General features: G+C 31.4%; 1 protein-coding gene across 4 annotated transcripts in view; it reads left to right on the top strand.

The window, feature by feature from the left end:
• Positions 1–26,517, top strand: part of LOC140437463 (uncharacterized) — a 519,890-nt gene that overhangs the window by 249,570 nt on the left and 243,803 nt on the right. The window lies entirely within an intron of this gene.

Below are 26,517 nucleotides of genomic sequence, written 5' to 3'. Positions count from 1 at the left end.
AGTAGTATATCAATTCAAAGTAGTACCATTTGGACCTCAATCATCTTGCAGTGCTCTATGTAGATGTCTTCATGATATTCTGGATCAATATGAACATTTTGTAATTCACTACATTGATGATATATTAATTTTTTCTAAAACGGCTGAAGATCATGAGAAACACCTAAAAATTATAATAAATAGATTAGACAAAGTTGGACTAAAAATAAATCAAGAAAAATGTACATTTTTTCAAAAAGAAGTCATATATCTAGGTTATAAACTTAACACTAAGGGAATCGAAATGGATCCAGAACGGACACAAGTCATTCAGGAATATAAAACACCACACAATTTAAGAACTTTAAGAGGATTTATTGGAATAATTAATTATTATAAAAGGATGATACCAGATCTAAGTATAAAAGAAATTCCATTACTTGAACTACTGAGAAAAGGTGTAAAATGGAGATGGGATCAGAGAAGAGAACTAGCATTCCAAGAAATTAAAAACATTTTTCTGTCAAATTTGAAAATATACTATCCTGACTACACACAGCCATTCATATTAAGAACAGATGCATCAATAGAGAGATTATCAGGGGTATTATTACAAATACATGATGGGGTCGAATACCCAATACAATTCATTTCAAGAATTACAAAGCCACATGAAAAGGGTTACTCAGTTTCAGAATTAGAACTAGCAAGTATAATACACTGTGTCACAAAATTAAGATTTTATTTGTTGGGTAATGAATTTACTATAGAAACAGATCACCAAGCTTTAACATCTATATTAAATAACAAATATGGAAACAGTAGAATACATCGGTGGAGTCTAATACTTAGTGAATACTGCTTTGAAATTAAATACATTTCTGGAAAATCCAATATAGTGGCAGATGCTTTATCAAGGTTAGAAAATACACCACAAAAAGGGCAGCGAACAATAAAAATTGGACTAAATCAATTAGTAGAAAGTACTGGATTATATTCTAAAGAAGAAATTATAAGAGATCAGATCAATTTGAGTGAAAAACAAAAAGTCCTTAGGAAAGATGGAGTATATTATAAAATAATAAATGGCATAGAAGTATATGTAATAACTAGAACTTTAGCAAAGAAAATATTGAAAAATTTACATAACGATTATATGCATATTGGTTCAAGAAAGCTATGGATGCTATTTAGGGACAATTATTTTGCAAAGAATGACATAAGTATAGCAAAAGAAATTACTACCCAATGCCCAATATGTCAACTAAACAAAGAAAAGAATTTCAAAAACCAGAACACATATAAATCTAATGTTGTATATGAAAAACTAAATACAGTTTCCATGGATTTTATTTCAAATTTAGTTCTCAGTCCAACAGGAAAAAAGCATATACTAGTGATAGTTGATTTATATACAAAATTTATTAAACTATATCCCTGCTCTAGAACAAATGTTAAAACATTAAAATTATATATTAATCAATTTTTCGAAGAAATAGGACCATTTAGAAATTGCATAATAGATAATGCTACATATTTTAACAACCAAAAATTTCGGGCATATTGTGAGAAAAAGGGAATCAACATTCATTTTACAAGTATCAGACATCCTCAGGCAAATCCTGCAGAAAGATATATTAAAGAAGTTATAAAATATTTAAGGATACTGTGCCAAAATCAACACGAAACTTGGCAGCAACATATACCACAAGTAGAGTATTTTTTAAATAATACACATAATTTGAATACAGAGGAAGTACCAGAATATTTAATGTTTGGCCATATAGGAAACAGAAAGTGGATTAGTGAATATAATCAGGATATGTTAGAACAAGTAATGCAGAAAGTGAATAACCGAATTAGGAGGAAAGCTGAAAAATATATCAGAAGACAAAATCGAAATATAAAAAAACCAATCACATTTCAAAAAGGAGACCTAGTGTTAATTCGTTCACTTAGAAAAAGTAATGTTAAAGAAAACCGTTGTAAGAAATTACAACCAATGTTTGAAGGTCCATATACAATTGAAAATCAAAGTGGACTAAATAGTTATGTGTTAATAGATGCAGAGAACAGATTAAGAGGCATGTTTCATATCAACGACATTTTTCAATATCATGAAGAGATTGAATAATGATTTCTATACCTTTAACACAAATATAATAACACTAATAACTTACTGATATATCCATTTTATTCAATAGACTTGATTTGTTAAATGGTAGATGGTAGATTTCATTATTTTGAATCAATTTGACATCATACTTGTTGAATTTTGTATATATGGAAATTAATTTGTACCATAAAAATCATAATTTGGGGTTAGACACAAAATTGATACTGTAATTGCTATAAAAATGTTTTTCTAATATAATAAAGTAAAAAAAAAAACTTACCAATTTATATTGATGAAGTTATTTTGAATGGAAATAATTCCTAGATTTTGTCTATAAATAAACAGAACATAATATCCATTATATTTTTAATTAAGGTTATATTTTATTCTCTCCATTTGACATGACAGTTTGACCATAGAATAGCCGAACTGTGCTCCGTTGTTCTCTGTTTTGACATAGACAGCGAACAGGGATGTATTTAACACACTTTAAATAATAAAAAAAAATTGAATTATTAATTTATTAAATTTAATAAGGTATGAGAAAATTAATATTTAAAAAAATAATAAGTAAATTATTTATTTTAAATATTATTTTTGGGGTATTGTGACGATTGGGGTTTATAGAAAATAATTTATAAGTTATATACTACATAATATTAGATATTTGGTTGTTTTAAATAAGTTATATACTAGAGAATTTAATAAAAATATATTTATGTGAGGGCATTTTTAATAAATTAGCATATAATAATTGTAAAAAGATTGTATTTTAATATTGTAAATATATATAAGTGAGCCATGTGCTTAGGCAACCAAAAATACTCTCGGAGATTGACAGATATTTATACTCTGAAGTGACGTTTAAGAATATTTACGAATATAAAGTGGGTTATAATAATATATTGTTTGAAATGTGTATTTTATTAAATTAGAATGTTAAGTTACTAATTTAATTATATATTCTGATCTGAAAAGCCTAAATGTAAACAAAATTATTAATAGAAAAGAATGGAATTCTCTGGATCTCCGGAGATGGCCATGTTTGCGAAATGGTTTGTTCCAGAAAATTCAGACATGTATTAAATAGAACTGAATAGAACATGATATCTTACGAGATGGTTCTAGAATGTCCAAAAGATATAAATACCCGTGATTTGGATTCAAGATGGCAGTTTTTGAAAGTTTTTAGTCAGAAAAGTTTTAGATAGTGCAGTCAGAAGAGTTTTAAGAAGTTTTTAAGTTTTTTAGTCAGAAGTCAAGCAGTTTATTATGAAAGTTAGTTAGAGTCAGTGAATCAAGTACAAATAGTCCAATAGTTTAATATAGTGAGTTAAATGAAGATTAAAAATTATGCATATAATTAATGCACATTTATAATTATACACAAATAATTATTGAAGATAAAAAAAGGTATATTGGAAGAAATTAAATTATATTATGGTTGGAGATTAGTATAAATCAACTTATAATAATTGGATATTGGTATATTGAAAAGAAGAATAAATATAAATGCTGTTTGCTGGTTTGGTTGGTGGTGTATAGATGCTGGTGAAGAAAAATATATCTTAAATTGGTAGAAGCTGATAATTGAAAAAAGTAATTTCACAAAAAAACAAGGATAACCGAAGTACGAAGACTTTCAGTGGTGATTAGAATATATATAGTGGAAAACAGTTCATTTAGGCATTCAGTGAAAGAAAGGTACAAATTTTTGTTAATATAATTTAGTTAGTGTCATAACAATTTCAATTTTGAAGATAGTTTGTTTAAAATTTAGATTGTCTAGAGAATTTAATTAGTTTTATAAGAATATCAGTTTAAAGATAGTTTATTTTAAATTTACATTGACTAGGTTAGATATATATGTGTGTTTCATAATAGTTATAATAAAGATAATTTAAAAAAGTACTTACAAGCTAATTCTTTGAGAACCGCGATAAAAACCCTATATATTATATTATTAAAAATACTCATTGCTCATCATTCAAACAAAAAACACATCATAACAATATATATATATATATATATATATATATATATATATATATATATATATATATATATATATATATGTATATGCCGTTCCCAGGGGGTTTGCCTTCTGATTCAGTCTCCGTAAAAGGAGACTCAATCAGAAGGCAAACCCCCTGGGAACTCCATTTACACTAAAAGAACTCCACAATGGTATAAACAGGTCAAAGAACGGATAAGCTGTAGGTTTTGATGATTTTTGCGGTGAACAAATAAAGTACTTAGGTCAAGCAAAAAAAATGGATCTTGCAGCTCTATAATACCTGCTTTAAAGTCTACGAAATTCCAAAATCATGGAAAAAGTCTAAAATATCAGCCCCACAAAATCCCATTAACTACAGATTTATTTTTCTGTTGTGTCACTTTTTTAAACGAGGGACAGAAAAAAAAATGTTGACAAACGTCGCTTTCCAGACCAAGGAGGTTTCACCAGCAAATCTTGTACCAGCTAAGTCCTCACACTAACGACATAAAAAGGCATAAAAAATTGCTCGTCAAATACTCTCAATGACCACCATTTAGTTAAAGTCATTCTTTCTTTGCTGCAAAACAAACGTTCTCATGCTGAAAGACAAAGTAAGTAGGTAGAGAGTTTAAAAGAATGGCATCCCGCTGGAAAGAATTGTAGCCCAATGCTTTTTAATATATCTACAAACGATCAACTTACACCAACTGAAACTAAAATCTTCGTCTATGCTAAAGATTTTGCAATATATGCTCAAGGAAAGAGTTTTGAAGAAGTACAAGATAGACTCTGTATACCACCTTGTTAAAGGCCTCAAAAAATATGAGCCTGTAAGTAAATGAGAAGAAAACTAAGATAATAGCATTAACACACAACAATAGAGCCAGAAACATCGATCACCAAATCACGTTTGATAACTCTACCTTTAAAGTGGTGGACAAATTCACATACTTAGGCTCCCTGATCACCAAGGAGAACGTCATGACGGAAGAAATCAAGCGAAAAATAATTCTAGCAAACAAATGCTATTTTGGACTGAGCAGACATATGAGAAGCAGAAACCTAAGCCAAAAAACAAAAATAACCGTATACAAAACCCTTATACAACCAGTATTGACATATGAGTCGGAGACATGGACCATTTCCAAGGCAGATGAAAACCTCCTGTTTATATTTGAACGAAGGATCCTGAGAAGAATATTTAGTGGCATCTGTGAAAATGGTGTTTGGAGAAGGAGGTACCACTACGAGATATATCACAGATATAAACATATAGTTGGTGGTAAAGACGTAGTATCCCTTATAAAAATAGGAAGACTAAGATGGGCAGGACATCGGGCAAGATCACAGCAGAACAACCCTCCTAGAAGAATCCTTAGGTCACAACCTGTGGGAAGTAGAAATAGGGGTAGGCCAAAACTCAGATGGAGGGATGGTGTAGATGAGGATGGTAGACAAATAGGCGCAGCAAACTGGCAACAGTTGGCAATGGATAGAACTGACTGGCGTAATAGATTTGGGAAGGTCGAGGCTCTGTTGTAGAGCTGTAGAACCAATGATGATGATGAAGGGAGACTCGAAACTACCTTAAACTATGTACTACCTGTAGAATTGCCTGACATCCAATCTTTCTAAAACCCAAGTCTGTACCAGAAGTAGAAATACCATCCACCTATCTCGACACCAACAACGACATTTTCATTTCTAAAAATGATATGAGCCGTCCAGCGAGCTTTAGAGGGCGCATTAAGCCGTCGGTCCCCTTGTCCCCCTTTAAAACTTCAACCCTGTGTATAAAGTTCTTTGTTACTATAACAAGTGTCAAAACGATGATCGCCTTCGGAAAAATGTTGATCGACATCGAGATCAGTGATAGGAGAATAAAGACCCTTAAACTTTTTTTGAAGTTATACTTTTACGAGTTATACTCGCGTTCGACGTTGGAAATTTGTACGGGAGTAAATCGGCAAAATCATTACATATGGAAGATATAGGTAAGAGAGACAGAAGATATATTATTATTATTTTTCCATTCTGTTCAGATTTGTCTTGAGCCTTGTTAGGCATGTTAAATTATAAATTAAAACTTGTAAATATCTCGAGAAAGTTCATATGTGTACTTATATACACAACAAACAACAATTAAATTTTGTATCTGTCAATGTCAGACAAATTGACAGTTGTATCACAAAACAATATTTTTATTTTATTAATATTATTATCATGGTAAATTAAACATATGCTTAAGTAAGTTATGTATATTGTCATTGTTAAATATTTATGAATATTGTATTTTAATTTGTATCGTTTTATTATATTAAATTATGTTGCAGTGTATTGTATTGTGTTTTTATATTAATAACAAAATAAACAAAGAATTTTACTGCAGAGTATGTGTAAAAAATTTTTTTGCATTCAACTCCTTTCATACATATATGAAAATAAAAATATACATTTTCATCAAAATATTGATTCAATCCTTCATTTACTATACTCCTATTACAGCTCAAATGTTGTTTATATACAGCAAACGATGAACCATATACCTATATACCTAATTATGTTTCTCTTTCTGCTCTCTCTTACCTATAGCATTACATATGTAATGTGAATTTTGTAAAATGAAAAAAACTCAAAAAATACGTATTTTGCACCTATAAACGCTCATAAATAAACAATAACCAAAAATTTTTTATTGAATGAACTGGGGGATTGCTCCTGAGGTTGCCCTTTATAACCTAGGCCACATTACATAAATTCCTGGATTAGAGAGTACTTTTTCCCCCACATCCTGGGCTAAAACCTAAAATAAAATTTCAAAGATTTAAATAATATTTTATATATCGTGCAAAATGCGAAGGAATAAATGATAAAATAAATAACTTTTTTTTATTTATCACTGTTTTAATGTAATGTGATATTTTATTTTAATGAAATATAATATCAATATTTTTGAACGATATTTTATTTTCATTTTTATTTAACAAAAAGTTAAGTAATTTTATTAATCAAAATTTAAACAAAATAATCTTGAATATAAATTTGAGTATTATTCAATTAGATAACAACATTTCGCGTGCTAATAATTACTTCCTTGCCTTCTGTTTGAATACAGGTTGTAAAATCTTTGTTTGTCTAACAATAACAAGTAAAATAAAAACACATTAAATAATAATGATCAGATTTCCTGCTTAAGTTCCTGTTTATAATAGATATGTGTCGTAGTATCTTGTTAGATGAATTGAAAGTTAAACAGTGATATTCAACGATGTAAGTATTATCCACAGTTTTTGGTGTTAAAATAAATTTGCGGTTGCTTTTTGCATAGTCTCCCAATAACTTCATAAACTGAATAAAATAGTGTTATTTTTAAAAATACTTATGATTTGTTTTTTAACCAGGAGGAGTAAACTAAAAAGTCAGATTCACACCCAGGGCCGCCGCTAAGGTATTGGCCGCCCGTGTGCAACTTAATATTTGCCGCCCCCCTTCCAACACTTTAGACATACATACTATTATTTAAAGAAATGTGCAGAAGATGCATAATGTAACAATAATAATTCGTAAATAGATAAATACTTACTTGAACATTTAGACTCTATGATCCAACGCCCATATATATTATCCTAATGTATATTCTAATATCCTAATATCCCATCCTAATATCCTAATTTAAACGTCCATTATCCTAATTTAATAACCATGATCCAACGTCCAGAATATGTATATCCTAATATCCTTTAAACGTCCATTTAATTAAAATAAACCGTGAATAGAAACATAAACACATAAAAAAACTAAAAACACACTTTTCTGGCTTTCGTCTCGGAAAACTTTTTGACAATATCTTTAATGTCCAATGTCGCACACACTTCATATTCTATAGATAACATTGCAGAAAGCAGAAACACATCTTACTACAATTGTTATTTGTTCTACATGCGCCCCAATGTTTTTTCTCCATTTCATATAATTTCCAGACGAGACCGAATCAGAAATGATGTAATAAAACAACGTATGGGAATAGAAGGAAATATAACTCAAGATATAGAGAAGAAACAATTAAGGTGGTATGGGCATGTGCAACGGATGCCAGCATCAAGACTCCCCAAAAAAGTAATAGAATGGCAACCGATAGGTCGACGGAAAAGAGGAAGACCCAGATTAGAATGGCAACACGGCGTAAACAAGTCCATGAGCGAAAGAAATTTAACAACAAACGACTGCGAAGATAGGAAAAGATGGTGTTTAGGTATCGGACAACGTCGAAAGACGTTCCAAACTCGATGTATATATATATCATATAATTTTTGAAGAGCAGAATCAACTGTTAATCCATTTTTTTAATGTTGTAGATAGTTTAAACAGTTTTTGAGAATATTTTATATGCGCTGCACCGGATTCATGTCTTTTTAAAATAATAGCTAAATGTTGCCAGTCACTTACCCCATTAATTCCACTAAGTAATTGTCGGCTGCTTTTATCACAACAAAACAGTTTACAAGGTGCACAAAAAATACTATTTAGTGATAATGAGTTAAGTAACCACTTTCCCATTATTTGTATCTCTGGGGAAGTTAATTTTTGTAATTTGCTGAGGAAAATTTTCAACAACAAATTAAACTTCACTTGGATTCATATTTTCAGGCCATTTTCCGAGATCATCTGAAACCAAGTATATGCTGGAGCTTCCTACACTGCAATCCAGATTAACTGGAACATTAATTGTTCCGTCTTGGTTGGTGGTTTCAGGTTCAGGCGTTTCAGCATAAGCACTGGCACTATCGCTATTATTGTCATCAAATCATCCGTCTCTATTCGCAGGAATATTCAATTGTTTGGTACTTTTTTCTATGATTTGGACTTCGCTTGAAGTTGAAGGTCCTAAATTTATATCCGAGTCTTCTATATTTTCATGTATGTTTTTCATAAAAAATGATTCCAGTGCTCCGCTAAGTTTTTTTTCTCCTCAGTTTTTGCCTCTTTTATTTTTCTATATTAAAAACCACAAAGTCGTTTTCTTTTTCTTTCGGACATTTTGAAATTATCACTTAAGAACGAAGCCGGGCGAATTTAACAAAATAAATCCAAAAACACTGTAGATAAGTTATCCAAATAATGTTTCTCCAAATAATATGTAGCCGTAACGCGTATACGAATAAAATTGCTCTGATCTCGACGTTACTTCGAAATACAGTACCTACTGTGCAAAAGAAACGGGTACACTACTATATTTTACAAACAAAATCTTTTATCAAAAGGGTGTCTAAATTCATCGAATTCTCAACTAAGACTGAACATAAGACATAATAACTCATCTATAAAGATAACCATAGGAACAATATTATAACAGAAACTTTACAACCACTTGCCTAAATTCTTGTAAAGTATCTACGTGTGAAATCTCAAATAACTGAAGTCCGAAAGCCGCCAGCCGCTTTGAATTAAAAAGTATTTCCGAAACTGCTTTATTACTGTACCTGCAAAAGGGCGGCAGTTCAAATAATAAATAATATTTTCTGACATTTTTTTTAGATTAGGATGAAAAAAAGAAGTATACATGATAAATGAAACGCATTTAAGTATGATCACGTACTGAATAATTATTATTGTTTGGAATATTAGAGTTCACAGAATTATGTGAATCATTACTATTTAATTATTTTCGTTTTAAAAAAGTATTATCATCAGTGGACTGCTTTTGGCCGCCCCTATTGTTGGTCGCCCGTGTGCGATGCACACTTGGCACACATAGTAGCGGCGGCCCTGTTCACACCCAAGAAAGTTACTAGAAAAGTCACCAAATACATCTTCTTTTTTGGTTGATTATGTCGGCCTTGCGGTAATCCAGCAATCAGTATCGGATAACCTCACACGTGGATTCTAACCTAACTTTGTATGTTTATGTTTGAATAATAATTTTTTACAATTCAATTCAATATATTTTTTTGTTTTTCTAATTACAATTACAAAAATGTTGGATTGTTATGAAGAAGTTAACGAATTTTTAGAGTTTATTTATCACATTGTAGAAGAAAATAAATATTTATTTTATTTCACTTAAAATTTTATTCAAAGTGGGTATTTCATTCTTGAAAAAGAAGCTGTGTACTATCTGTCGTATAGATGTTTTGCAAGGATAGAAGGTCGACCGCCAATATTTTTAGGACATCTTACTTTTCCAGTCTGCTAATATTTCTTAATTGTTCTGTAAATAGTTGAATTCGCAATATCTAAAATTAGCACATTACCTTAGTAACTAAAACTAACCTGTTGCCTGTTTTATTTTTGATACCATGGCTGTTATTTTCATTCCAGGATTATTAATTTTTATTTGTTTGTACACGTTTATAATGCATTGTTTTTCATTTGATGATAAATGACCCAAATCTACTCGGCGTTTTTTAGGTGGAGAAGGATAATTACCTACCACTAGTACTTGGCATTGAATCCATATTTTTATCTTAATAACACTAATATGTCGCTAAATAGTTCTAAAAAGAACTGTTTTTTATATAAATGCAAACGAAAAATCTAAAAATTAAAGGAATAACGCAGAAAATACAAAAAATCCTTGATATAAATTTTGAATTTTAAAATTTCATAAATGCCATTAGTGTCAAAATGTCATAATTTAGTGGAGTAAACTTGCCTGCGATTGGACCAATTACAAACAAGCATTATGGCGCGGTAAATTGGAATTACCCCTCCTGGTTAAAAAACAAACCATAGTATTATTTAGTAGATTTTTTTAGTACAGTAAATACAGTATAGGACCCTGAATTTTATATTGGGTTTAATTTTATTATTATTATTATTATTTTATAAACTATAATAAAATACATAACCTGAGCTTAAATTTTACATTTCGGGGAGAGGGGAGGCGTTGGTGTATGGCGACATTCATCTTTAATATGGGTATGATTAGTCTTTGAATTTATAAGTAAATATAGTTTTATTATTTTCTTTGACTCTTTATCTTCATTATCTTCGACTCTTTGCTATCAATATATTCTTTCAAAACGTATTTGTCAAAAAATTTTTATTAAAGACTTTTTTCTTACAACTTTTTGAAGCGGAGCTTCTATACTGGCGTTGTATTACTTTCTTTTCTGTAGTAAAATACTGAGGCGTACGTCACGGAACTAGCGTCACAAGATGGCGTCGTCACGACTAGCGTCACAAAATAGCGGTTCTTCACATAGATTCACTACTCTCGATCAATTCGTTTCTAGTCATCATATATTTATTCCAATTTGGTTTAAATTGAAAACTGCAAATAAAATAACTAACAAAATAAAGACGTTAAATGAGTAAAAAATTAATATCGGTCAATAAAAGATTCGATTCGCAACGATTGTCAAAATTTAAAAGTTATAAATGTCATCCAATTTATAACAATATTCAGTCATTTGTTTAAGTTTTTATGACATTTCTCGTTTTAAAATAATTTCATATAAATACAATTATTATTTTTAAACATCTTATTTAGTTTATACTAATTATTAAATTTTCTATCAAGTGATATTTATTTCTATTTTATTATAATTTAATAGTTCGTCTGAATTAGACAGGTCTGTCGAAAGCAAACAACTATGCTTTGTTAATACGTTACCAGGTGGCATTAGGAGCAAACATAATAATTTATTAAATTATTTTTAATTTAATTCAATTTGTTATTTTTAAACATCTTATATAGTTTATATATTACTTAAATTTACTATTAAATGATATATCAATAGAATGTTGGATTTTTGCAATTATCAGTTCCACTTTTGTAATAAAATGCGTTAAAAAGTTATAAATAAAATATTTGAAAAATTTTCCTATTTATACAGTGACATCACAAGAGTCCATTTATGTACCTAACTAGAGGGTGTTCCTTATACAAAATGTCAACAAATTTTCCTTACAATTTCAAAATATTGTCTCACATTTCAAACCTTCCTTGGACTTCAAAATCAAAATTAGCCAAATGCAGTCGTTCTCGAGTAAAAAAAAGTATTAAAAAAATAAAAAAAATTATTTTATAATAAGTGTATCGATATGTATGTATATTACTGTATACTGCAAAGTTAATACTGCACGCGTGTCGGTATTTCAGGACACCTAAATATAAGTAAATCCTAGTGGTATCCCAGATAAGTAACCTTCCTCTTTCGATTGACCGCTTTCTAAACTCTTCTGAGTCTCTGTCTACACCAAACTAACGACACAATGATTTTGTCTTAATCATTTTTATTACACCTGGCTAATACCAACTTAAGAATTCTTCTTTCTGCGGTTCTTAGGCGGTTTTCATTTTGATTTGCTATCTTACAGGTCGACTGAATGATACATTCTAGTAGTCTTAAACGGGATACAATAATCTATATCTTTATTTAATTTAATATCTAATTTTTAATAGAGCGAACCAGCAGCTACTTTCTTTTTGTATTTTGTTATTAATCTCTTGACGAACCCTTGACGAACTTGAAGTTTCAGTGGTTCCTTTTCACGCTTCCTTTATGTGTCGTCATTAGTATATATTTTGTTTTATCTTCATTGGTTTCTAGACTAATATTTCATCGACATTTTTCCTTTAAGTCTTACTGCACTCGTAGATACCCTATACAAGCTTTTTGTAATTAATAATCTTCATCGGTATACTCATTTCCTGCTATTACTTTCCACAGTTTCATTCCTATGACGAAATGATATTCTTTACTAAAATCTTTAAATAGCTGCTGCTATGTTTTGTTGTATAAATATGTATATATATTGTTGTACTTTTGAATGTCCATAAGCAATAAAAAACCGATATACAAATTTTATTACTTAAATAAAAATTAAAATTATTGATATTTCATAAAGACACGGGCATATAAATTTTCAAACATCCTGTATAAGACAAAATATGTATTTTAAGTTGTTCGAAGAATTGTTCATTAGGCCTCAGAGACAAGACTTTCAAATATTATCGATAAGAAATTTAAATAAGTCGGTTATTGTGGAATGGATTTACCCGGAATAAAAGTGTATATAGAAAGTGTTGAACAATAGACCGGGATTTGCGGTGGTTTTCTCCCCGAAAGATTATATCGGTAAAAGTTTATTAACAAAAGACATTGCATTGAGAAACAGGTATCGTTTGTAGCTATTAGTAAGAAATATTTGTAAAGCAGATAGATTTAGTTAGAATAATTAAAGAAGGTTGTTTTCTGGAATTACCCGAATGACGTTTTATAGAGAGAGTTGGTTGGTAACGATATACGTCACAAGAGGTGGATGATTTTTATTGGTCAATTTTTGAATGCAAGGAGGTTGGTTTTGGCTATGAGATAGGAGAGAGAAAAAAAGGTTAGTTAGTCAGTTTTAGTCGTCCAAGAAGGAAGGAGCTTTGTGATTTGTGTTTGTTTGAAGTCCCGAAGACGTAATTTACCGGGTGTGTTTATTTGCTGTGTAAAAGCTGACCAGTGTGAGGAACGGGGTACAGAGAGATATAAAACCAAAGGGTATAAGAATTTTAATAGCAGACGAAGCCGGAAACATTTGGAGTTGTAAACAGGCGCGGAGATTGGCTCAAAGGGAGGCTGCATAGACTAACACGAGTTGTTGGGTTGCAGATACAGTGACAGATAGGAGAAAGGTGTACGTCATCTGGACCACAATAGGAGCAGAAGCAGAGAAAGGATTTTTTTGTTGTGGCGTGGCCATAGAATTGCAACGGCAGAGAAGGAAAGGTCAGTCAATTTTCATTAGAGCCGGAGTGTGATTTTCATTTATTAATTAAATAAATTGAATAAATAATAGAGACAGTTAATTTTGCGATCACTTAAAAAAAAAGGAATTATAAAAAGAGCTTAGTTATAACACATATTAAAAATCAATGTAAAATAACATTTGGGTCCATGATAGAAAACAACTTCTCATATATTTAAAGATAGTATATTGCAAATATTACAGGATTGATTGTTATATAAAATTTCATTAAAATAAAGGACATCTCACATATAGTTCAGTTGAAATTCTATGTATTTTATTCAGGTCATATTACCTATCCCGATTAGGAAGCCAATTGGAAAATATTTTGAATCCACGATCAAAGGTAAATCGTACAATTTAAATAGCCTGAGACTGTAATTAATTAATGCTGATTTATTGTGATTAATTGGAGATTAGATCATTTAATAAATATAGACAGGATTTTTCCTAAGTAAGCAATATAATACAATTTAAATAGCATAACAATATATATATATATATATATATATATATATATATATGTATATATATATATATATGTATATATTCAGGGATTCTACAGTATTCACTGCCTTCCCTCGCTCAACCGTTTACATATCTCTCTGTTTATCTCTCATCCCATTCTTCATCGTTTAGGCCTCTCTTACTCATGGCGTCGTCTACTTCGTACCTCCAGGATTTTCGGGGTCGTCCTCTTCTCCTCCTTCCTATAGGGCTCCATTCGGTTATTCTCTTTACCCATCTGCTGTCGCTAGTTCTTCTTACATGTCCATACCACTTTAATCTTTTTTGTTCTATATACGTTAATATGTCTGTTTCTATTGATGTTCTTTTCTTTAGTTCGTCATTACTTCTCTTATCCATTCTGATTACTCTGCAGCATCTTCGCAGGCATTCTAGTAGCATCTCTGTTGCTACTATCTTACTGCTCTTTTTCTTGTTTATGATCCAATTTTCAGCCCCATATGTCATAATACTTCGCACTAATGTTTTATACATCTGTGTTCTGTGTTTTTGTCTTTATATTAACCTATTATCCTAAACCCACACTGATATAATCCTATTTGATATTCAGCACGCGCAGTCAACAGTTCTTTACCTTGTCCATTTAATATTGTTAAAAGTAAAGAAAGTTTCATTTTTTGCATAATGTATACTTTGTATGTTAAAAACAGCTTGTACAGTTACAGAAGAAGTATATTGTACAACTTGCATGGAATGTTTATTTCCCACTCATATGAAAACTGTTGTACTTGTCTGCCATATGAGAGAAATGAAAATTATTTCATATTCATTGTACAAAAATATAGAAATATCCAATCAAATATGTTGTGAGTGTAGACAAAGTTAACATTCTCCATAAATACGTCGCTCTAAGTTGACATGACTTTCAGGCGACATTTTGTTGTATTATGTATAAATATATTATTGGTAATGCAGGTTACCACCTCAGATTTATTTATAATCCAGATAGTTCATTCCAAATAATGCATATCGTTTTACATATTGTAGATTTCACTAAATTATTTTGAGTTAAAATGGCTTGCTTATGGATTGTCCTGAATTTATATCGAAAACCAATTTCTTTTTATTACTATGACTTACATAAAGATGAAGTATTTAAAAATGTACATTCACAAAATTTTAGTCCCTTTTTATATTATTTGGTTGTTGTCTTTGATAAGGAAAATTACATGGCGAAATTGTTCTCGAACTTTTATATTGAATATATTCCGAAATGGGCTAAACCTTTGCTAGATTATGCCGAGCCAGGTACGCGTTCATATTGGATGTATCTTTAGATCCCTTTTCTGCTCTGTTCTGTCAGTGATATGGTGATTGCTACACCAAAACTTTTTATATTTGCTCTAACGGTCCTGTTCAACTAAGGTCACATATTTTATAATTTCAATTACAATGTTTGTTAAAGGAAGATTTATTTTCCATTTGTTTTTACATCATTCACGTCAAACGAGCAATTAAACATTTTCAAAGCACCCACGCTAGTTCGGTCAATTGATTTTATTCAAATTGATATAGCCAAGTTAAAAAAAACACTGATTGATATTGCGAGCTCCATTGTTAATGAAAGTTTTAATTACCAACGTTGATACATTTTTCATTTAGATTCGCTGTTTGTGTATGTATTGATTTTTGCGTCTTTCGCAATGTTGACCTATATTTTGTTACATATTTTAAACATGTAATTTTTTATAAAAGCCGAATATAGAAAATTATATAAAGATATTAAAAGTATAAATAAATATGAAGAGGAAGTCATAGGAAAAAGCAAACTTGCTCAAACATGCAGCTAGGAAGTGTATAAACATAATAAAATATAATTTACACTGTTAATGTAAATCGAAATACAGTAGGTAACATTCCCATAATAAGAAACTGTTAATAGACCAGTAAAGTTAGCCCAAAAAATAGTTGTCTTTAAAACACGAAATGGAGACTCGCCTTCCCTAAGAAATAGTTATTGTGCATTGATATGTGCATAGTATTGACTATATATAAGTTATACGTAATCAACACTAATAATTACTAACGAATAATTGAATGGTGAATATTTGTTTAATTAACTATAAGGGTTAAATCTATCATATGTTTATTTTAAAGGCGCTGTTCTTATTTTTATAAATTAAAAACAAATTTATCAATTCATTTGAATATTGTGGGTGTATGTAAATTATACTGTACGCTACCTTTTAATAATGAATGCTTCCCTTCTCCAGCGCGCTGGAGTTACGTCAGATCCACACATGGGGCTAACGTTAGTCCTAACAGCGTTCGTCCAATGTGTGTACCGATAAAACTGTGTTGGAGCCAATGTTGGCGTCAACGTTTTTATGACTTGCTTCAATGTTGGAACTTTTCCGTGGGCTGTCGGTGTTTGTGTACATATCAAAGAGATTGGCGCCAATACTGGTGAATATTGGGACCACACATTGGTGCTACAGAAGTGTTCTAATCGGTGTATAATTATGCGATTTGCGCATAATTTAGTTGTCGGCGCGTAAATTACCTAATTTTGCACTAATTTGTAAAAAGAGTCCTCGTCTTCTTTTTTCATTTAAATTGCTTGTGCTGCCATTTTACACAGCATTCTTTTTAGAAAATAAAAATTACTTAATCGAAGAAAGATTTCATTCCATGACGGCATTAAAAAACAAATTTACAACATGTAAAAATCTGAGCCTGAGCTGAGCCACCTCCGATGAGTTGTTTAGGATCAACACTTCGATCCACGACGGTGGTCTATCAGAACGGGGTTTATACTAAAAAGGCTATTTCTTACATAAATAAATAATATACACATTTGCTTTTTTCAGTACCTTTCAGGCACCCAAAAAAATGTACTTATCTAAATATTTTACAAAAATATTATGCTTTTACTTTTAAAATATAGATCATTTTGTCCTAATAGACCACCGTCGTGTGGTCATGTAAATATATACTTATATATCGATTATATTCTTGTAGCAAAATATAATCATATGTACTCATTATCACGACAGTCGCAGCCGATGCAATTTCCATGTCGGACGTTGGCACTAGAGCCAACTGGACGCTGGATGTTGACGTTGGCTCTAGAGCTACAGACTGATATCGCCCCAATATTCAACTTAATGTGTGGATGCCTCACCGAACGTGGCAACACAGTTGACCCAACATTGGCTCCAACGTTGGCGCCAATGTTGGATCCCATGTGTGGAGCCGGCCTTACACAAAACTGAAGTGTTTATGCGAATACTGAGGGATGTGTCAAATTCTTAAACATCCATCCTCCCTAAATAAGAGAACCTACATCGACAACTTGAGTCAGATATATCACTCCCTCATCATTCAAAATAAAATAAATAAAAAAAACCCCTTACAAGACAGTAACTTCAATCCCATTTTTCGTTCCAAATTTTTTTTTGTTTGTTTGTTTTTTAAAGAAAAAGGAATAAATGAATCCTTTTTAAAAAAAAAAGGTCCGTCCCTGTTCCGCTTACTAATTCCCTTAAGAATCGTAATCCGCACCATGCATTCCAAAGAAACACATGGACGACAACAAGCCACATGTGAAAATTATGACGAGCTGATCCAAAACAATCGAAAAGATTAGTGTGGTTTGACCCTCGAAAGAGCTTAAACTAACATTCAAATGAAGCCATCGGTTAAAATTAAATGAACTAATGTTCTTACAGTTTTACTTGTATTTTTTTGTTTCGTTTCTCTCGTTTAGTTTTCAATCTTTAATGTTAAGTTATCGTAGAGTTTTTATAACATCTATAAAAAAACCCTACAAATTGTTTTTGTAAGTATGAACCCTGTTGGTTTGTTTACTTATATTCTAAAATCTTTTTTATTTGTAGTGAACTGATGATGCTTTTAAAAATAAAAGCGAAACGTATTCGAATAAATCAATAAATAAATATATATATATATATATATATATATATATATATATATATATATATATATATATATATATATATATATATATATACACGTTAATTAAGCTAAATATGAAAAGAAATTATTAATAAAATACTTAATAACAAATAATAAAAAAAATATATGTGTGGAGGAACAGAACAAATGGAATTACCCAAAAAACTTTTAACAAAAATGGATGATATTTCAGATTAAAGGGGTTGCTTTGTATTCCATAGATTTTAAATTACAGTTAATGTTCTTCTCTCTGTCCTGAAACCCAAAAACCACGATTTTCTGGGGGAAAATCGTCCTGATCTGCTTCATAATTCTTCTCTCTCTGTCTCCAATGGCGCTACAGCCCAAATCGAGCCTTGGCATCTTCCAAACTGTGCCTCCAACCTTGCCGGCTCCGCACTCATCTTCTTCAGGTTCTCACGTCTAACATATTTATCGCATCCTCTGCCACTTCATCCTCCCACCTGTTCCGTGCCCTTCCTTTTGGTCTTGCGCCCTGCATTTTACTATCTAGGGCTTTTTTTGGCAATCTTTCGGCTCCATTCTCACTACATGACCAGCTCATCGAAGTCTCTGAAGTTTTACGAATTCTGATATCGGTGCCTCTTTGAACAGTTGGTAAGGTTCATGGTTTTACCTGGATCTCCATACTCCGTTTTCATTAATAGGTTCAAATATCTTTCTTAGGATCATAATTCTTTTATAAGTGAAAAAACATGACTAAATTGCTTGCTGCGCTTTTTCTTGTTTTATGTAATAACTAATGTCACTTATAACTAATGATATTTTGCATTATCTTCTTAAAACCATATTTCTTCTGGTCATTAAAGTAAACAACATTGCGACTTTACGTTGAATATTATATCCTTTCCCATCTATATGGTCTTTTGTTACAGTGCTATACATACAAAATAGTCTTAAACTAACTCTAAATTATTGACTTATCAAATTTAGAGTAATCACACGTCTTTTCACTACTTACTGCTCGGCTGTGTCATTTCACTGCATACTAAATTTGACCAATAGCATGGATTATGTAAGCTTTAAGGACCACTATAGTTTTTTATTCTAAACACTATTTAGTGTTTGGAAAAGTATTTGATGTTTACTTAAATATTTTATATATTTTATTTTATTATGCTTAATAATTTTAACATATGACCGTATTTAAAAGCTACTTGATATTCTTTGAATTTTTCACGTTAAAATGGAAACTTAAACACATTTGCTAACAGCATGAAGGTTTTTAGTAACCACGACAATAAGTTAGAAGACACTCTTAAACACATGTGAAAAGGATCGATAACTTTTATCCCGAATCGTATTTCAACCTTATTTACGAATTCGAAAAAGTCTTGGTTTATTACTTCAAGATAAGTTGCAAACCAAATAGATCACATACGATGACCACTCCTTGAGCTTTGCATAAGTAAGGGAGACGCGTCGCTTTTAGAGGGTAGTACTCTACAAAGAGCGTCAGAACATCGCTGCCCTTTAGCGACTGCACAACCTACGGCCCTACGTTTTTTACCAAAAAGCCGAGCCAAGATCCTTTCGTGACCCAGCTATAATTGAATTTCCGAGGTTAGTGGTAATTTAAAGAAATTCCTTTTTCTTATATTTGTGTAGAGTTACGCCATTGCATTTAATTATATTATTATTTGTAATACTTATTTTTTAATATCAAACCAGCGACCTCAATAAGTTTTGCATACACAAACAGTATGGCCAAAATTCTCCTTTGGACAAAATCATAATACCTGGTTTTAAAATATACTTTTAACTGACAATCGAAAAATAAACTGACAATCGAAAAATAAACTGACAATCGAAAAACTGCTTTTTATCTTATAAAAGTAGGTTAAAGTCATAGGTTTTTTGTTTCATAAACCAAAAATGCAATAGACCCAGTCACCAGACTATATTTCTAATATCGAGTGTTGTCAGATCTAGACACAAGAATAGCTTCAACTCTTCTCTGCATTCCTCTTATTAAATTTTTGGAGGTTAGCTGTGGTATGTTTTCTCATTGCTCATGAGCAGATTTCATGTCGGGGCAGCAAGAAGGCCAGTTTAAAGTTGCAATTACCACTTTATTAATATCAGCAGCCACGTCGGACCAAACATTATCATGCATTAGTAACAAATCTGCTCCTAACTGTATGATTTGAAATATTCAAATCATTTACACTACTCCTGGTAGAAGTTCTTGTTCCCAGAAAATTAGGGAGCAAACAAATTTCATTTCATTTCATTTCAAAAAAAAATCATCTCTTTAAGAAATAGCTCTACGTCGTTCTTATCCTGGTCTTCTTGTGTGTGCTAAAGTAACTTAGATTCTCTCCAATTAAAGGTATTTTCTTTACAGATTAATTTTCAGCTATGTTTCGGAATATCCATGCTCAATAAAAATTTTGCTTTGAAATCACGTAAAAATTTAACGTCTTCTTGCACGAGATGAAATAGTGGTAAACTGCTAAAGGTACAATCAACAAAATATGCAAAATAAGAATTTAAGCAAAAAAAAAATGAAAAAAGTGTTCTGCTGATCGTTCTAGTAAAGCCAAACAACAAAATAATGAGTGGTCAGATGATTTTGTTCACAAGTTCGAAGACGACCCCATAATGGTTACTTCAGAAGAAAAGGATTTAAGCAGTGTGATGAGGAAGTTACGCCATGAATATTACAAAAATCGTATATCTACAAGTCGGAAAAAGCATCAGACATACCATTAGTAGAAGACGGTTTTACAAATTTTTTGTAAATTTTCGTCCTTCTTGTAAATTTTGGTTAGTATATATTTTTTCTTCTTTAATACAGTATCACTAGACTGTCAAAATTATATCACTATCTATTAAACTGAAGTTTTGAAGCACTCAAAGTCAATATTAAATAGAAAATAAATAAAAACATGTATAACAGTCCGAACACACATCGATCTCCAAAAAATCATATGCCCTAATGGCACTCATAAATTACTAAAGTTAGATACATGAAATATGGCTTGCGATTATGTGGAAATTATATCCTGCACAACATGTTAACCCACAATTAATTAAATTACCTTCAGGTGTTTTTAATGTCAGACCATAAATTACGAGCTGCATTCGTATTAAAATAATTGTGAAATTATCAATATAATAAAAATCAACAATTTGGTACCGTATATTGGCAATAGAACAGTACAATTCGTACAGGATGTAGAAATAAAAGAAGGGCTGTAAAAAAAGGAATGTACGACAATAAACAAAATGCTTTGAAATGGATGAGTAATAAATCTAAGAAAACACAAAATCGTTAGCAATTTTGTCAACTTTCTTCTCTCTTTGGTGACTTAATTAATACAGCATTTGAATCCAAACCGTTGCAATCTCGGACATTTCTTAGTCATAAGCACTTTGTGCCCTTTCCTTTAATTTTACCCGTTATTGGATTTGTACAAATGTATATCTGCTGTGTCTCATTGATCAACATATATGTCATTTTCTGCTTTTTTATAATTTTAGCTTACGTCGTATGCCCACTTAGCTCATAGCTTACAAGTTGGTGGTGTGGGAAGTCTAAGGGTTCGTAATATTTGTGGCCTCACCCACATTTTGAATACTAGTCGCTATGAATATATTTTAATAGGAACCAATATAGCATTTTTTCTTTAAAATCATATTTCTATTGTTTATTATCATTAAGAGCTGAAAATTGAACAGATTATAAGTGAAGATCTAGATTTTCTAATTTATAGATGGCATAAGCAGGGAAGGTGTAAAAAGTTACCCGTTTAAATGGTGGTACTCGCCACGTTAAAGTGGAGGGGAGAACTGTCGAGCCCGATGTTTTTAGAATGGAACTTCAAATTGAAGCGCGCTGAAAAAATTTGAAATATCTAGCCTACTACGGCACGCAGAATATTTATTTTCTTTTAAACTGGGGTAGCTCGAGAAAATAAAAAGAACTTTTGTACTTTTAGCTTTAGAAAAATAGGAAAATCCCAGAAAAAGAAGTAAATAAATTTTTCCATTAAAAAGATTGAATTTTACTAATATTTCGTAATAAATATTTAAATTTTGATAAGTAATGTTTATTATTTATATAAATATAGCATGTTATTTATAAATTAATACCCCAAATGTGTTTATTTAAATTTAAATATGAAACAACTTTTTTTAAGAAGTTTTTACACTCTCTGAATAAATGCAAAATGAATTTTGAAACGAATCTTTCTTAAATATTTCTTACGAAATAATAGTAAAAGTCAACTTTTTTATGAAGAAATTTGACTAATTGATTTTTACAGGATATTCCGATTTTTCCGGGAGGTGAAAATAGTACAGTTCTTATTATTTTATCGGGCTACCACAAATACAAAAAAAACCAAGTTTTTTCGAGTAGAAACCAAAATATTTCAAATCTTGTTAGCGCACTTCAATTAGAAATTCCATTCGAAAAAAAAACGGAGCTCAGACAGGCGGTATTTTACGAGTACTATCACTTTAATGGGTTTTTTTTACATTTTCTCGGCATATGTCATCTAAAAAATGAATAAGAATGAATTAAATTTAGATCTTTGTTTATAATCTGTTCAATTTTCAGCTCTTAATGTTATTAAACAATGGAAATATGATTATAAGAAAAAATTGACTCGACTTGAAAAAATTAATTGTTCATGTATTTAATTAGGTTAGTCGCAAATTAAAGAACTTAAAGGTCTACAACTTTTGTTTAAATTAGTTTTATCTAAAATTTATAAGAATGATGTTTTATAGGCAAAAATCAATTTTTTCAATATTTATAATTGTTAAAAAACAAAGCAAAATCAGCTGTACATCTTTAAGGATTTGTCATCAACTATCCCTTAAAAACCTTTTCATCATCATCAGTGGCATTACAGCTCGTTATGAGACAAAGCCTTCTTCAGAACAATCTTCCATTCGCCCCTGTCTCTGTCAACTCTTGTCCACGCTTTAACTCCGATGGATTTTAGATCATCCTCTATGTTATCTTGATACCTAAGTTTTGGTCTTCCTCTGGCTCGTCTTCCCACTGGTCCTCTTCGGTCGAAAATTTTTCTGATCGTTGCATCTTCATCTCGCTTAATTACATGTCCTATTCATCGAAGGCGTGCTAATTTAATACATTTTACAACGTCAGGTTCCCCAAAACTTCTGTATAACTCAAAGTTGTAGCGCCAACGCCACAAACCCTGTTTTTGGACTCCTCCATATATTTTTCTTAGAATTTTTCTCTCGAAACGTTTCAGCAATTCCTGGTCGTTCTGTGTAAGTAACCATGTTTCTGACCCGTATGTTAACACTGGCCTTATTGGTGTTTTATATATGGTAACTTTAATTTCTTAAGGTTCTAATTTTGGGGCCATCTGTTTCCTCAAGCCATAATAGCACTTATTGACAAGCACTATTCTTCTTTTAAGTTCTTCGCTGACATTGTTGCCTTTGGTCAGCAGCGAGTCCAGGTAGACGAAGGTGTCCACACCTTCCAGTTCCAGATCATCAATTAATAGTCTAGGTATCTGGTTGCCTGATCTAGTACAATACATATACTTGGTTTTCTATGCGTTTATTTTTAATCCCATTCTCAGTGCAGACACCCTTAGTGATCGAAATGCTTCGATCAGAGATTCTGTGGACCTAGCAATAATGTCTATGTCATCTGCATATCCGACCACTTGTACAGATTTATTAAAGATGGTGCCATTCGTATTAATATGGCACTCTCGAATTACTTTTTTTAGTGCAAGGTTAAATAAGAGACATGACAGTCCATCTCCCTGTCTCAGTCCATTTTTACAATGGAAGCTTCAAAAGTCGTTTTGGATTCTGACTACACTCTCTACGCCTGTAAGTGTAAGTTCCGTTAGTTGAACAAGATGAAGTGGTATTTGAAATTCCACCATAGCCTGTAAAAGTTTTTATCTGTTGACTGAGTCGTATGCGGCTTTGAAATCCACGAATATGTGGTGGGTGTCGACTCCTAACTTAAGCGTTTTCTCCAGAATCTGCCTGACTGTGAAGATTTGATCCGTTGTTGATTTATTGGGTCGGAAACCGCACTGGTAGTTCCCAACTATTTGTTCAGCATAGAGGATCAATCTTCTGTACAATACGTTGGACAATACCTTATATGCCACGTTAACTAGGGTGATGCCTCTATAATAATCACACACCATCATATTTCCCTTTTTGTGAAGTGGGTGCATTACACCTAATTTCCAGTCCGTGGGCGTTTCCTTCCGTTGCCAGATTTCTGTTACTAATTTATGCATGTGTTTAAAAAGGGTATCACCACCGTTTTTAAAAAGTTCGGTAGGAAGATTGTCTAAACCAGGGGCTTTGTTATTTTTCAGTTTTAAAATGGCTTCTCTAATTTACTTCTTCGGTGGGGGGCGGCTCTTAAGTGTTTTCATCAATTTCAGGCAAAGTAATTTCTATTTGGTCTTCTTCACGACTATCGCTAAGCAGTTCTTCAAAATGATTCGCCCACCTGTTTAGTATCTGTTCTTTGTCTTTTGAATTTGTTTGAATTCTTTTCTGAAGCTGTTTATCTTCTGGTAGAATTTTCGCGAGTCTTTTCTATTGTGGTGGTTAACAATCTCGTTTAGAGCGTTTTCGTATGGCTCTTTTTTTTTCCTTCTAAACGTCCTTTCTTCTTCTCGTCTAAGATTTTCATAGTCTTCCAGGTTTGATCTCGTTCTGCGCTGCTGAAGTCTCTTAAATGCTTCATTTTTCTGTTGGTTAATGGATCTATATTCTTCGTCAAACCAATATCCGTTTATTTTATTTTAGCCTGGTTAGGCTTTAAAAAGCCTTTAGCCGCTGTATGGATAGCTTTCTTGCATTTGGTTCAGTGTTCTTCTATTCTTAAATTTTTATCAATTCTTGTCAGCTTTTCATTTAAAATTTTCCTGTAGTTATCCCTTCAGATTTTCGCACATCATACCTTTTAGAACCTTTAAAAACCTGTATAATATTTTTCAGCTTTTTCCCTTACCGGCCTATTTGGGCATTCATAGCATACATATGTTGTCGTAGAAGCATGCTCCTTGCAAATATTCTAGTATTGTGTAAACTTATTTTTCCTTAGTGGGCACTACTTGGGCATTGGGCTACAATTTCTGAGCTGGTTGAATTTTAGTAGTTGTTAATTCAGCTCGTTTTTTTTACTAGTGCTGTCATCAAACTTATTAGCACTTCACAAAGTATAAAAACGATTTTGAGACATCACTTCAGTAAATTTAGTTGCTGTTTCATGAATAGACCATACTTCGGAAGTCTGTTGATGATTACTTCGTAATACTCCCGCCATATACAGAAGACTAATAAAGAAGTTGATTTCATCAAAGTCCGTAGGAAGACAATACCTTGATCGCTGAAAAGATGGTCGCATTAATTTTAATCTTTTATTCGTGTACCTTACTATGTCTTCATTATTATCATTGGGAGAAAAACAATTTCCAACAATCTTAAATTGTTTTTGCACTTCAAGCGATGGACCTACTAGTATTGTGGTAGTCACAATATTTATTTTTTCCAACAAAATCAAGATACGCGGCTTGACATATCCAGGCTCATTCTCACTAACGAAAAGATTATTCAAAGTATGTAGTTTTCTCCACATCATCAGAATTGGCATCTTCAATAAGGCCCGTCTCTATGGCCCATCTTTTATTCTTCTGATGGTACTTCATTATACCACGTAAGCAGCTGCTTTTCAAACAAAAAATTAATTGCAGTCAAATTTAAAAAGTATAGTTCGTTAATTTGGTAATGCAATTGGTCACGCTCTTAGAATTTTTCTAAGGACAATAATAACGATTTCAGTCGCATCTAACGATTTGTACAAAGAAAGGCATCCTGGCGACAGAAAGTTCACTAACAAAAGAGCGTAGGCGCAAAATTTCCGGCCAATGCTTTTTAAATACAATCATATTTTTCGAATCCTGAAAAAACTAACAAATACTTTTGAAAAATTTAAACGGAGAATGAAAGACTACATTATTACCGAGGGCCGAAAGTCCCTTAGAATAAACTAAAAGTTTTTTTGAATGAGATATTTAAAATTAAAAATCACACTAAATTTTGTCTTTCTTTTTCACCCCTGTAACTTATTAAAATCAACATTATAGAAGCTTTCAGGGACTTTCGGCCCTCAGTAATAATGTATTCTCTTATTCTGCGTTTAAATTTTTGAAAAATACTTATTAGTTTTTTTAGGATTCGAAAA

This window comes from Diabrotica undecimpunctata, chromosome 3 (assembly GCF_040954645.1).
Source record: "Diabrotica undecimpunctata isolate CICGRU chromosome 3, icDiaUnde3, whole genome shotgun sequence".
In the NCBI taxonomy this organism is placed as follows: Eukaryota; Metazoa; Arthropoda; class Insecta; order Coleoptera; family Chrysomelidae; genus Diabrotica; species Diabrotica undecimpunctata.
Note: the sequence above shows the minus strand (reverse complement) of the source record. Positions and strands in the feature narration are given on the sequence as shown.